Below are 13,461 nucleotides of genomic sequence, written 5' to 3'. Positions count from 1 at the left end.
TAAGAAACTTAAAATAATACAAATCATACAATGGTTGCTTTCAGGCCTCAGTGGAATTAAAACTACATATCAGCAACAGAAAGCCAGAAAATCTCAAAATATGTGAAGAACACACTTCTAAGTAACACATCAGTCAAAGAAATCTCAAGACAAAGTTTAAAATATGTTTGAACTAAATGAGAATAAAAATGCAAGTCATCAAAATTTGTAGGATGCAGTAAAAGCAGTGCTTAGAAGGAAATTTACAGTCTTGAATGCATATATTAGAAAAGAAGAAAGTTCTAAAATCAATCATCTAAGCTTCCACCTTAGGAAACTAGAAAAAGGAGAGCAAATTAATTCAAAATAAGCAGAAGAAAATAAATCATAAAATTGAAGATGAAATTTAAAATAGGAAATCAGTAGAGAAGATAAATTTAAAAAGAATCAGCCTCTGATCGCCTCAGATACTATGAAACCCAAAGGCTGGAATGGCTAAGTCACCCAAACAGCAGCGATAGCACCCCATCCCCCCGGCCCCGCCCCACTCCCTCTAGGCGTACCATGTTGGGGGAATTTAGATCTCTGTCCGCTGGAGAGCTTGAGCGGGGGTGACTGAAGGCCCCAGTTGGAAGGTCCCACCCAGTGAGGAGGAACGGGATCTGGCACCTGCTTAAATCAGCAGCCAGGCCACGTTTTGGTAGAGCAGCTGTGCTGTGCTGGGGAATCCCTTCCACCCTGGATTGGCTCAGACTCTCCAAAACCTGAAAGCTGGAATGACTAAGGCATTGGAACAGCCAAGATGTCACCCCCCTGCAGAGTTTCTTTTTAGGGGGCTGCAATGCCGCTATTGGTAGTTGGCTGGAATTCCAAGCCAATGGGTCTTACCTTGGTCTTACCTTGTGTGGAAGTAGGATCTGCGGGCTGTTGCTGCTCAGCTCCCGGAATTCAGGCTCTTTCCTAGAAATATGTGTGGGGGTCTAACCTTCCACTTTGCAGGAGCTGCAGCTACTTTTGCTGGAAAGCCCAATTATCTAAGACTTCAGGGTCTCCACGCACGCCTGAGCTCTGCCGAAACTCCACCTAGCTCTGTCCCTCCGACTCAAAACTGAAGGGCCTGTTGGGTTCACAGGGAGATCTCCTGACCCAAGAACTGCAAAGATCTGTGGCAGAAGCGTGGTTTCCCGGGGTCGCACATTCACTCACCGCTTCCCTAGGTGGGGGAGGTTCCCTGGCTTTGTGTCACTCCTGGGTGGGCCACTGTGCTGTCTTGCTTGTAAATACTCTTTTAACAGAGCATTCATACTGGGAAAACATGGAGTAAATAAGATTAAAACCAGGCTATGACAGGGATAAGCCTTTCAATTTCTAGCCATTTCTCATGATGCTTGTACAAAAAACCACCACAAAAGAAAAAAAAAAAAAAACCCAACTATTAAAATGCTAAAAATTTCAAGATTAACAAGAATTTTAAGAGATGAAATAAATGAAAAAGAAAAAGCAAAAACAAAATAAAAGATACTAAGAAAATAATGAAAAGATACTATCAACTTTGCATCAAGCAACCTCAGATAGGAATTTTTTTTTTTTTTTTGAGATGGAGTCTTGCTCATCGCCCAGGCTGGAGTACAGTGGCGCGATCTCGGCTCACTGCAAGCTCCGCCTCCCGGGTTCAGGCCATTCCCCTGCCTCAGCCTCCTGAGTAGCTGGGACTACAGGAGCCCGCACCTCGCCCTGCTAATGTTTTGTATTTTTAGCAGAGACGGGGTTTCACCGTGTTAGCCAGGATGGTCTCAATCTCCTGACATTGTGATCCGCCCGCCTCGGCCTCCCAAAGTGCTGGGATTACAGGCTTGAGCCACCGCGCCCGACCAGGATTCTTTAGTTAAGTGGAGAGAGGAAAGAATTTTGTCTGAAACCAGGAAATGAGTCTAAGTGAGAAAAAAGACTGGACAGCCAAATTTCGCTGGCTCCATACTACCTGAGCTGTCTTCTGGAGCATTCCTTTTATTTATCTGCTGGAAACTTATGGGAAACATTATCTTACAGAACGTTTTTTAATTATCCAAGGTTTTAGAGACTCCTTGCTAAGATAAACTTTGATTTAGAATCCCTGTGAGAAAATCCTTGAGGAACATAAGGAGCAATTGCCTGAGGGATTCTCTTGCGTCTTTATCCAAAGGACCCAAAAAATCAAATTCAAAATCCATCCGTATCATCTTCATCTCTAATTAATATTAGAGCATCTAGATTGCTATTTAACTCTCTCACAGACCCCTGACAAATAATACATTACCCTAATTTCAGAGAAACTACCCCACAGTTGAATTCCTCACCCATCTGATGTCTCAGCATTAGGATGTGAAGACTGAAAAAATGGAAACATACGTATTAAAAAAAAAAAAATCACTCTACTTACCCTAGGCCAGTGTTTTAGTATTGCAGGGAGGTTCTACCATCCTTTAGTGCTCTTCTCCTGGGTGTTGTTGTTGCTGTTATTCTTTTCTTTCTCTTTCTCTTTTCCTTCTCTTCCTCCTCCTCTTCTTCCTCCTTCTTCCCTTTTCTCTTTCTCCTTCCCCTTCCTTCTGCTTCCTCCTCTTCCTCATCTCCCATTCCTCCTCTCTCTTCCTTCTCTTTATTCTTCTTCTTCTAACCTTTCTATTTAGTTTACACCAAAATCATTCCAGTCCTAAGGACAGTTAAAGATATCTTGTTCTCATGGAGAAAGGAAGAATAAGATATGTAAAATCAGGGATATAACCTAATTTTACAAACAGAGTTAAAATAATTATAGCTTGTGACATAATTTTTAAAACACCCTATGTTCCCTCTGTAGCGATTACCCTTAACCAGATGATCTTTGGTTATTCAGGGAATTATAACAACACTAAATCAATTTTCAAATATCATTGAGGCAGTTTGCTATTTGCCAGTTGACTTTCCTTATCTACATGGTTTCTGGGAGCTCCAGCACTACAATCAGTTGGTGAGTGGTACTTACACAAGGTTTCTTGGTCTTATTGGAGTTATCAGCCTGCAACTTTCAGGAATCAAGGCCTCTTTGCTGGGCATTAACCAGAAGTCTGGGTGGCAAATTATGTGGCTCTGGGATTTGTTGATGCTGGTTTGCATGAGCAAGTTTTGTTAGCTCTGGGCTCAGTGGATGGTTTTGGTTATGCAATTACTTGAGCCCTGGTTTCTTCATCGATCAAGCAGGTCTCAAGTTTCCTCCTCTTTCTCAGTTTTGTGATTTTTGACATTAGCAGAATTTGAAATCCAGGATGGTTGCTAGGCAGTTTCATAAATGGAAACCACATTTGTCAAATGAGCTCCAAACCAGGAAATTCAGCGAGAGGATTCCTGGGTGTCCCCAGTCCCAGCCTACCTAGCATCTCACATGAATTGGGGGCTGTAATGTCCTCCCAGAGGGAACTGGATCTAGCCAGTAAGCACAAACATTCTTTTGGTCTTTCCAAATTTTTTCTGCAGAAAATGCCCATGGGACAACTCACTGTGAAGTTGAAATTGTATGCAAGTGTGTATACAATTAAATTTCAAAATAAATTCCTTAGAATTGTGTGTGTTTGTTTTTTGCTAATTTGATGGTGAACATGAAAGCTCAACATATCCTGGGAAAAGCTTTGTGTTTTTCTTTAAGCCACAGATAGTCTAATTAGACTTGAAAGAATGCACTTCCAAAGCAAAATAAGACAAAATAGAACATTCAAAGAGCCACATACCATAGTTTCAGGGATAACTAGATATTGGGCCTATAAAGATAGCAATGAATTGCTATTGAGTTTGTCTCGCCCACTGTCTTCCACACTCCAGGTGGGAGGGCTACAGCAGCGTCTTATCATCCTTGAATTTGTTGAATGAATGGCAGTGTCCAGAAATGAGGAAAACCCCAGGCACAGAATGATATTAAGGGGATCTAAAGAGTTTCTTGGGTGAAAATACTGCTGCTACTTGGGAAGATTTGAGAATATGATGGCTCTGAAAATGTACAATTGCTCTGCAATCTTAGAGAATTTTTAGAGTCAACTTTTATAAAGGGGGGACAAAAATATTTATAAAAAGCACAGATGGAAAAATACTGTGAAGCAGGAAAGATGGCCTTAGATGTTCTCACCTCCTATTTCTGGGAATTCCTCACCTTTCATGGTCCTCAAGATCACTCCACCCTTCCCTGTCAAAACCTGGTTTTAGGAAAGGATCTGGTAAATTCATCCCCCTGAGTTTCAGTAACTGAAACAGTTTACTGCAGTAATACATTAAGTCATATTTCAATTGCCAGAAAAGGCTTAATATACTGTAATTGTTATTCTGTTTACTTTTAAATAAACATCAACACATTAACCCAAGGTGGCATATTTCTCATTATAGAATTAAAGAATTATAGAATTTTGTAAAGGAAACACTTTCTAAAAAATTAGACTGTGTAATTCACCTATTTCACTTGTTTCTGAGGCTTGGTAATTGATCATCCAGTAATGTTTTGGCCTTCTTACATATTAAGAATAGTTAGTACAAACAAAGCAAGGGGATTCCTATTATTAAAATAAGCACTCTCTAATGAACCCATGAATTTCACTTCAGTTCTCTCAGCGGCTTGCTCAGGACCCAGGCTAAACCAGGTACTCAAATACCAATCTCTGTTTTCAAAGAGAGAAAATTAAATTGCTTTTGACTTTGTTCATAAAAATAGCCATTCTGCATTCATGACACTGAATAGATTCTTTATGATAATTAATGTAAGTTTTATATTTTTACAACAATCCTTGGGCTGTGTTCTCATGGATATTTCCATTAAGTAATTACCTCTTAGAAACCAAAGAGATCTTTTGTATTTTTTAGAGCTGTGTTTATGGATACATTCTCCATGCCTCCCTTTTCCCATTCCTCTCGAAATTGCTTGTATCTAAGCAACTTAATACCCTGTCATTATATGTTTAATTCATTTTAGAATATGTGTCCAGAAATATTTGTGCTATTGATAGAATCAGACTGGCCCCCTAAAAACTGAGAATTGGTCCCATTTCTGCAGATTTTCCCTCTGTGCCTTGCATGTGTTGTAGACCTACAAACTTCCTGACATATAGAAGCCCACTCTTCTCATTTTGTTTGAGATTCAGAATTCCTAACAGAAAAGTAACCATTTCAGTAACAAATCTTAGAGGCTTGTTTGTCTTCTCTTTATAAATTCTTAACCTTTCCATGACTTAGAAGAAAGTATGCAAGGCTCAGGTTAGGTCAACAACAGAGTCAAGGTTAACTACAAGAAAGTGACATGGGAAAAAACCCAACTAGTCCAAACACGGAAACATCAATAGGAGACTTAGACTAACTGTAACATTAGCCATCACCTCAGGTCCACTAGCACTTAATATATTTTGTTAATAGGCCCTAAGACTCTTAAAATCTGCTTTTCCCCTTTTCTTCAGAGTATGGATTTCATTGCTCTTAAAACATTGCATCTTCTGCTGGGAGTAATTCTGTTCTTGGCCTCTGGAACAGCTCATAAATTATATCTCTGGGATTTTAGACTACAACAGATAACAAAATGGTTTTCTATTCCCCTGGGAAACTCAGGTAGGAATAGCTACTTACAGAAGTGATTAAGTGAGGAATTTTTCTTTAGGAACAGAACAGGAGTCAACTCAAGAGCTTTTTTATTTACATCTGGAGTTTTGTTTATTTTGGCTCTATCAATTTCTACATCTGAACAAAATATAACTCTAAGCTATGTCACCAGGAAGAGAGAGATGGAGTCTCCCCCTGTGTTTGAATGAAGGAACCTTCACATGTGGAATAAAGTCTTGTCCAAACACATTTGGTCTCACTTCCATGCACAACTTCCTGCTCAGAGTTTATCAGGTTAATTTAACCTCAGAAGATTCTAATGCTTCCAAATGAGGAAAAATATATATATATAATGAAATTATGTTAAGACCTGTTGGGCTGAACAAACAGAAAGAGAAGCGGCTTTCTTTATTGAAGAGCCATTCACGTATATGCTAACGTCTATTGTGAATCTTCAAGAGTGGAGGAGCACTTTCCAAAAATATTTGACCTTGGAAGACTTTCCTTTATTCAGAGTATCTCTAAAAATCTCACATTCTACAAGGAACTAAACCACAGTCAAATTTCAGTTGAAAGCTTACCTCAGTCATTCACTCACTACAGCACAAATCAGAGCCATGACTTTGCTAACTTGGTTGAATTCCATGAGCAATGTTATTTTGGGCCAGATCTGTAGCCAGTTGCAACATCCTATCACTAAAAGACAGTCTATGATATAGGGTATGCACATGTGTATTTTAAAATGTAAAGCTCAGCTGCTCTACCAAAACGTAGCCAGATGCTGCTCTAAGTGGGTTCCCAATCCTGTTTGGCGTCACTGGGTGGGACTTCCCAACCAGGGTCTCCAGCCACTTCCCTCAGGTGCCTTTGGGCTGGCAACAGGTCCATACCTCCCTGGGACAAGGTTCCCAGAGGGAGGGACAGGCTGCCATCTTTGCTATTTCTCAGTCTTCACTGGTGACACCTCCAGGTTCTGGAAAATCCAGGGTGACTAAGGACTGGAGTGGTCCCCAAGCCCACCACAGCAGTCTTACAGAAAAGTGGCTAGACTGTTAAGTGTGTGCTCATTCCCATATTTCCTCACTGGCTGGTCCTCCAAGTCTGGGCCTGCAGCCACCCACCTGCCAGAGCTATTGAGCCAGTACCAACTCAACAACTCCCCTGATAGCACCTCCAGGGGCAACTGAAAGCCTCTCTGCCACTGACTCTTCAGTGAAAGTTTCCTGGCCACCCTCAGACTGATGAAGGAGGAAAGACCCTAAGTGCCTGTTCAAACCACCAACAAGCTGCAGTCAACCCAATGGCAGGAGACCAGTTTGTCTCCCATAGGTCCCACACCCTTACACAACTCATCACCAGATAGGAAACGCTTGCCTTGGGCCCACAGCACAAACCCTCCATCTTGGGCTGACTGCACTGAACGATTGCTGACCTGCATTTCTCTGGTGTGGAGCCCCCAGGAGTCAAGCAAATGATCCTTGGCCACAACTACTACTAAGATCTCTTCCTTTGCTGCCTTTCAGCTGGGGGAGGAACATAAACACGGAGATTGCCCTAGAGCTGCAATGGGCAGCCCAGGAGTACCAAATCATGAACTATAGCCAGCACTTAAGAGGGAAAGGAACCCACACTTTCAGAGAACTGAGAGGGAACGTGGCTGCAACTGTGAGGAAACATGGGGGAGCCATACAACCAAGCAAGTGTCTACCAACTGAACAATACGCCTCAGTGTCACCTGTTGGATCACATCCCAAAGCTTCACCAACAAAAATACCTCATTAACAAACTCCCCTCTGAAACCAGAGACAAGAAGTCAGCTTCAAATAAAGACCCTACACAAAGCCACATCCCAGTGAAAACATCCAGAAAAGAAGTGTATTGATTGTACTCAATCTACACAGCAGTTAAAGGAACACCCACCTGCAAGGATGAGAAAGAACCAATGTAAGAACTCTGGTAACTCAAATGTCTAGAGTGTCATATGTCCTCCAAATGACCATACCAGTTCTCCAACAAGAGTTCTTAACCAGGCTAAACAGGCTGGAATCTGTCATCGAATTCAGAATATGGATAGGAACAAAGATCATTGAGATTCAGGATGATGGCAAAAACCAGTCCAAGGAAAATGAGGATCACAATAAAGTGATACAGGAGCTGAAAGACGAAGTAGCCAGTATAAAAAAAGATCCTAATGGGTCTGACAGAGCAGAATAGCACAATACAAGAATTTCACAATGCAATCACAAGTATTAACAGTAGAATAAAACAAGCTAAGGAAAGAATCTCAGAACTTGAAGGCTGGTTCTCTGAAATAATGCCAAATCTATGAATCATTGTTATCCCTGAAAAGGAGGGGGAGAAAGCAAACAACCTGGAAAATATATTTCAGGGTACCATCCATGAAAACTTTCACAACTTTGCTAGAGAGGTCAACAGTCAAATTCAGGAAATACAGAGAACTCCTTAAAGATTCTACACAAGATCATCTCCAAGACACATAACCATCAGATTTTCCAAGATTGAAATGAAAGAAAGAATGTTAAAGGCAACTAGAAAGAAATGGTGGGTCACCCACAAAGGGATCCCCATCAGGCTAACAGTGGACCTCTCAGCTAAAACACTAAAAGCCAAAAGACACTGGGGGCCTATATTGAACATTCTTAAAGAAAAAATATCTTCAACCAAGAATTTCATATCCAGCCAAACTAAGCTTCCTAAGTGGAAGAAAATAAGATCCTTTTCAAACGAACAAATGTTGAGGGACTTCATTACCACCAGACATACCTTACAAAAGAGATCTTGAAAGTAGCACTAAATTTAGAAATGAAAGACTGCTACCAGCTAATACAAAAATACACTTAAGCACACAGACCAGTGTCACTGTAAAGCAACCACACAAACAAGCCAACATGATAACCCGCTAACAGCACAATGACAGGATCAAATCCACACATATAAATACTAACCTTAAATGTAAATGGCTGAATACTCCACTTAAAAGGCACAGAGTAGCAAGCTGGATAAAAAAGCAAGCCCCAATGGTATGCTGTCTTTAAGAGACCTGTCTTACATGTAATGGCACTCACAGGCTCAAAACAAAGGGATGGAGAAAAATCTACCAAGCAAATGGAAAACAGAAGAGAGCAAGGGTTGTAATCCTACTTTCAGATGATTTCAAACCAAGAAAGATCAGAAAAGACAAGGAAGGGCATTAAATAATGGTAAAGTGTTCAATCCAACAAGACTTAGCTCTCCTAAATATATATGCACCCAACACAGGAACACCCAGATTCATAAAGAAAGTTCTTAGAGTCCTACAAAAAGACATAGACTCCCATACAGTAATAGTGAAAGACTTCCACACTCTACTGTTGGTATTAGACAGATCATTGAGGCAGAAAATCAACAAAGATATTCAGGACCTAAACTCAGCATTGGACCAAATGGATCTGATAGACCTTTACAGAAGTCTCCACCCCAAAACAACAGGATATACATTCTTCTCAGCACCACATGACACATACTCTAAAATTGACCACATAATTGGACATAAAACAATCCTCAGCAAATGTAAAAGAACGGAAATAGGACCAAACACATGCTTGGACCACAGAGCAAAAAGATAGAAGTCAATACAACAAAAATCACTCAAAACCATATGATTGCATTAAACAACAGGCTCCTGAATGACTTTTGGGTAAATAATGAAATTGAGGCAGAAATAAAAAAGTTCTTTGAAAATAACAAAAACAAAGATACAACATACCAGAATCTCTGGGACACAGCTAAGGCAGTGTTAAGAGCGGAATTCATGGCACTAAATGCCCACATTAAAATGTTAGAAAGATCTCAGATTATCGGCCTAACTTCACAACTGAAAGAATTAGAGAAGCAAGAACAAATCAACCCCAAAGTTAGCAGAAGACAAGAAATAACAAAATCAGAGCTGATCTAAAGGAAATCAAATCACACAAAAAAATTCTAAAGATTAATGAATCCAGGAGTTGGTTTTTAAAAAAAATTAATAAAATAGGCCACTAGCTAGACTAATTTGGAGGAAAAGGGAGATGCAAATAAACACAATTAGAAGTGACAAAAGGAATGTTACTACTGACTCCACAGAAATAAAAACAACTGTTAGAAATGACTATGAACACCTCTACACACACAAACCAGAAAACCTAGAAGAGAGAGATAAATTCCTGGACACATACACCCTCCCAAGATTGACCGAGGAAGGAATTGATTTCCTGGGCAGACCAATAATGAGCTCCGAAATTGAATCAGTAATAAATAGTCTACCAACCAAAAAAAGCCCAGGACCTGATGAATTCACAGCTGAATTCTACCAGATGTACAAAGAAGATCTGGTACCATTCCTACAGAAACTATTCCAAAAAATTGAGGAGGAAGGACTTCTCAACTTATTCTGTGAGGCCAGCATCATCTTGATACCAAAAATCTGGCAAAGTCACAACAAAAAAAGAAAATTCAGGCCAATATCCTTGATGAACATTGATGCAAAAATACTCAACAAAATACTTGCAAACCAAATCCAGCAGTACATCAAAAAGCTAATCCACCGTGATCAAGTAAAGGCTTCATCCCCAGGATGCAAGGTTCATTCAACATATGCAAACCAATAAATATGATTCATCATACAAACAGAACTAAAGAAAAAACTGCATAATTATCTCATTAGATGCAGAAAGGCTTTTGATAAAATTCAACATCCCTTCATGTTAAAAAAAAAAAAACTCTCACTAAACTAGGTATTGAAGAAACATACCTCAATGTAATAACAGCCATCTATGACAAATCCAGAGCCAACATTATACTGAATGGACAAAAGCCTAAAGCATTCCTCTTGAAAACTGGCACAAGACAAGGATGACCTCTTTCACCACTTCTATTCAACATGGTATTGAAGTCGTAGCCAGAGCAATCAGGTAAGAGAAAGAAATAAAGAGTATCCAAATAGGAAGAGAGGAAGTTATACTATCTCTCTTTGTAGATGGCATGATTCTATATTTAGAAAACCCCATAGTCTCAGCTCTATAGCTCCTCCAGCTGATAAATAACTTCAGCAAATTTGAGGATACAAAATCAATGTACAAAAATCACTAGCATTCCTATATACCAGCAACAACCAAACTGAGAGCCAAATCAGACAGGCAATCTCACTCACTATTGCCAAAAACAAAATAAAATGCCTAGGAATACAGCTAACCAGCCAGGTGAAAGATCTCTACAATGAGAATTTAAAAACACTCCTCAAAGAAATCAGAGAAGACACAAACAAATGGGAAAACACCCCATGCTCATGAATAGAAAGTATCAATATCATTAAAATGGCTATATTGCCCAAACCAATTTACAGATTCAATGCTATTCCTGTCAAACTACCAATGAAATTCTTCACATAACTAAAAAACATTGTTTTAAAATTTATATAGAATGAAAAAATAGCCCAAATAGCCAAGGCAATCCTAAACAAAAAGAACAAAGCTGGCAGAATCATGTTACCTGACTTCAAACTATACTACAAGTCTACAGGGACCAAAACAACATGGCGCTGGTACAAAAACAGGCACAAAGACCAATGGAACAGAACAAAGAGCCCAGAAATAAGGCCACACATCTATGACCATCTGATCTTTGACAAAGCTGATGAAAACAAGCAATGGGGAAAAGACTCCCCGTTCAATAAATGGTGGCAGGCTAACTGGCTGGCCATATGCAGAAGATGGAAGCTGGACCCCATCCTTACGGCAAAACAAAAATCAACTCAAGATGGATTAAAGACTTAAATGTGAAACCCAAAACTATAGAAACCTTGAAGACAACCTAGGCAATATCATCCTGGATCTAGGCACGGGAAAATATTTCACAACAAAAACACCAAAAGCAATTGCAACAAAAGCAAACATTGAAAAATGCCATCTAACTAAACTTAAGAGCTTCTGCATAACAAAATAAACCATCAACAGAGTAAACAGACAACCTACAGAATGGGAGAAAATTTTTGCAAACTACGCAGCTGACAGAGATCTAGTGTCCAGCATCTATAAGAGAAAAACAAACAACCCCATTAAAAAGTGGGCAAAGGACACGAAGAGACGTCTTCTCAAAAGAAGAGGTACATGCAGCCAACAAGCGTATGAAAAAAAGCTCAATATCACTGATCATTAGAGAAATGTAAATCAAAACCACAATGAGATACCATCTCACACCAGTCAGAATGGCTATTATTAAGAAGTCAAAAAATAACTATTGCTGGTGATGTTGCAGAGAAAAGGGAATGCTTATACACTGTTGGTGGGAGTGTAAATTAGTTCAACCATTGCGGAAAGCAGTATGTCAATTCCTAAAGAGCTAAAAGCAGAACTGCTATTTGACCCAGCAATCCCATTACTGGGTATATACCCAGAGGAATATAAATCATTCTACCATAAAGACACAGGCACATTAAAGTTCACTGCAGCACTGTTCACCATAGCAAAGATATGGAATCAACCTAAATGCCCATCAGTGACAGACTGGATAAAGAAAATGTGGTATATATATACCCTGGAATACTACATAGCCATAAAAAAGAACAAGATCATGTCTTTTGTGGGAGCATAGATGGAACTGGAGACTATCATTTTTAGCAAACTAATACAAGAACAGAAAACCAAATACTGCATGTTCTCATTTATAAGTGGGAGATAAATGATAAGAACTTATGAACACAAAGAAAGGAACAACAGACACTGTGGTCTACTTGAGAGGGAAAGGTGGGAGGAGGGAAAGGAGCAGAAAAGGTAAGTATTGGGTACTGAGCTTAGTACCTGGATGATATAATAATATGTATAACAAACCTCCTGTGGCACGTGTTTATTTATGTTACAAACCTTCACACATACCTCCAAACCTAAGTTTAAGAAAATAAAGCTCATAAAATAATGAATAAAACATTACTGTTACTTGATTATTGAGAGTTTCATCAAGTCACAGCAGAATTGAGGATTCACAGGAGAAGGAAGAGTCTGTGAGAAAGCGTAGCAGTTGGCCACAGTGACAAAATCCTTGAAATATTCAAGATGCAACTCTTATTCCACGTCTTCCTTGAAGAGTCTTTTATGAATCTATCACCAAGAAATTTATCTACGTTTTGGATCATCTTGGGGGTACTATAGTGTTAATGCTATGATGTTAAATGAATTATTTATGCTTATATGAGCATAAATGATATTTGTCTTAGTCTGTTCAGGCTACTAGAGCAAAATACCTCAGATTGGATAATTTATAAACAACAGAAATGTATTTCTCATAGCTCTGGAGACTAGGAAGTCTAAGATGAAGACATCAGTAGATTAGATGTTGGGTAAAGGCTTGTTGTCTGCTTCCTAGATGGTACCTTGTTGCTGTGTCCTCGCATGTCAGAAGGGGCCAAGAGGCTTCCTTAATCTCTTTTATAAGGACACTAATTTTGTTCAAGTGGGTGGAGACCACTAAAGGTCCCACCTCTTAATACTATCACATTGGGTGTTAGGTTACAATATATAAATTTTGGGAGGACACACACATTCAAACCATAGCAATATTTTTAAAGTCTTAAAGGGATGCTAAAGTATTTAAGTTGATGTTTCTGATACAAAGAGGTTCAAACTAAAATAGAATAATTTATATCTCTTGATTTGCATCTGGTGTAGCAAGAACTTTTTTTGATAGGACTAAAAGACTGCCTACTCTGTATCCACAGGGCCAGAGAGGAAGAAGCCACTAGTCTATGACCAGGCCAGACCAATTCTAGCCATAGGTTGAACCAGATCAGAACTGGGGTGACTTAAAGAACAATGACATGTATTACTTTAAATCAATTTTATCGACCTGGTCTTTCGTAGAGTCGTGAGC

The sequence above is a fragment of the Macaca thibetana genome, chromosome 6, assembly GCF_024542745.1.
Source record: "Macaca thibetana thibetana isolate TM-01 chromosome 6, ASM2454274v1, whole genome shotgun sequence".
Taxonomy (NCBI): Eukaryota; Metazoa; Chordata; class Mammalia; order Primates; family Cercopithecidae; genus Macaca; species Macaca thibetana.
Note: the sequence above shows the minus strand (reverse complement) of the source record.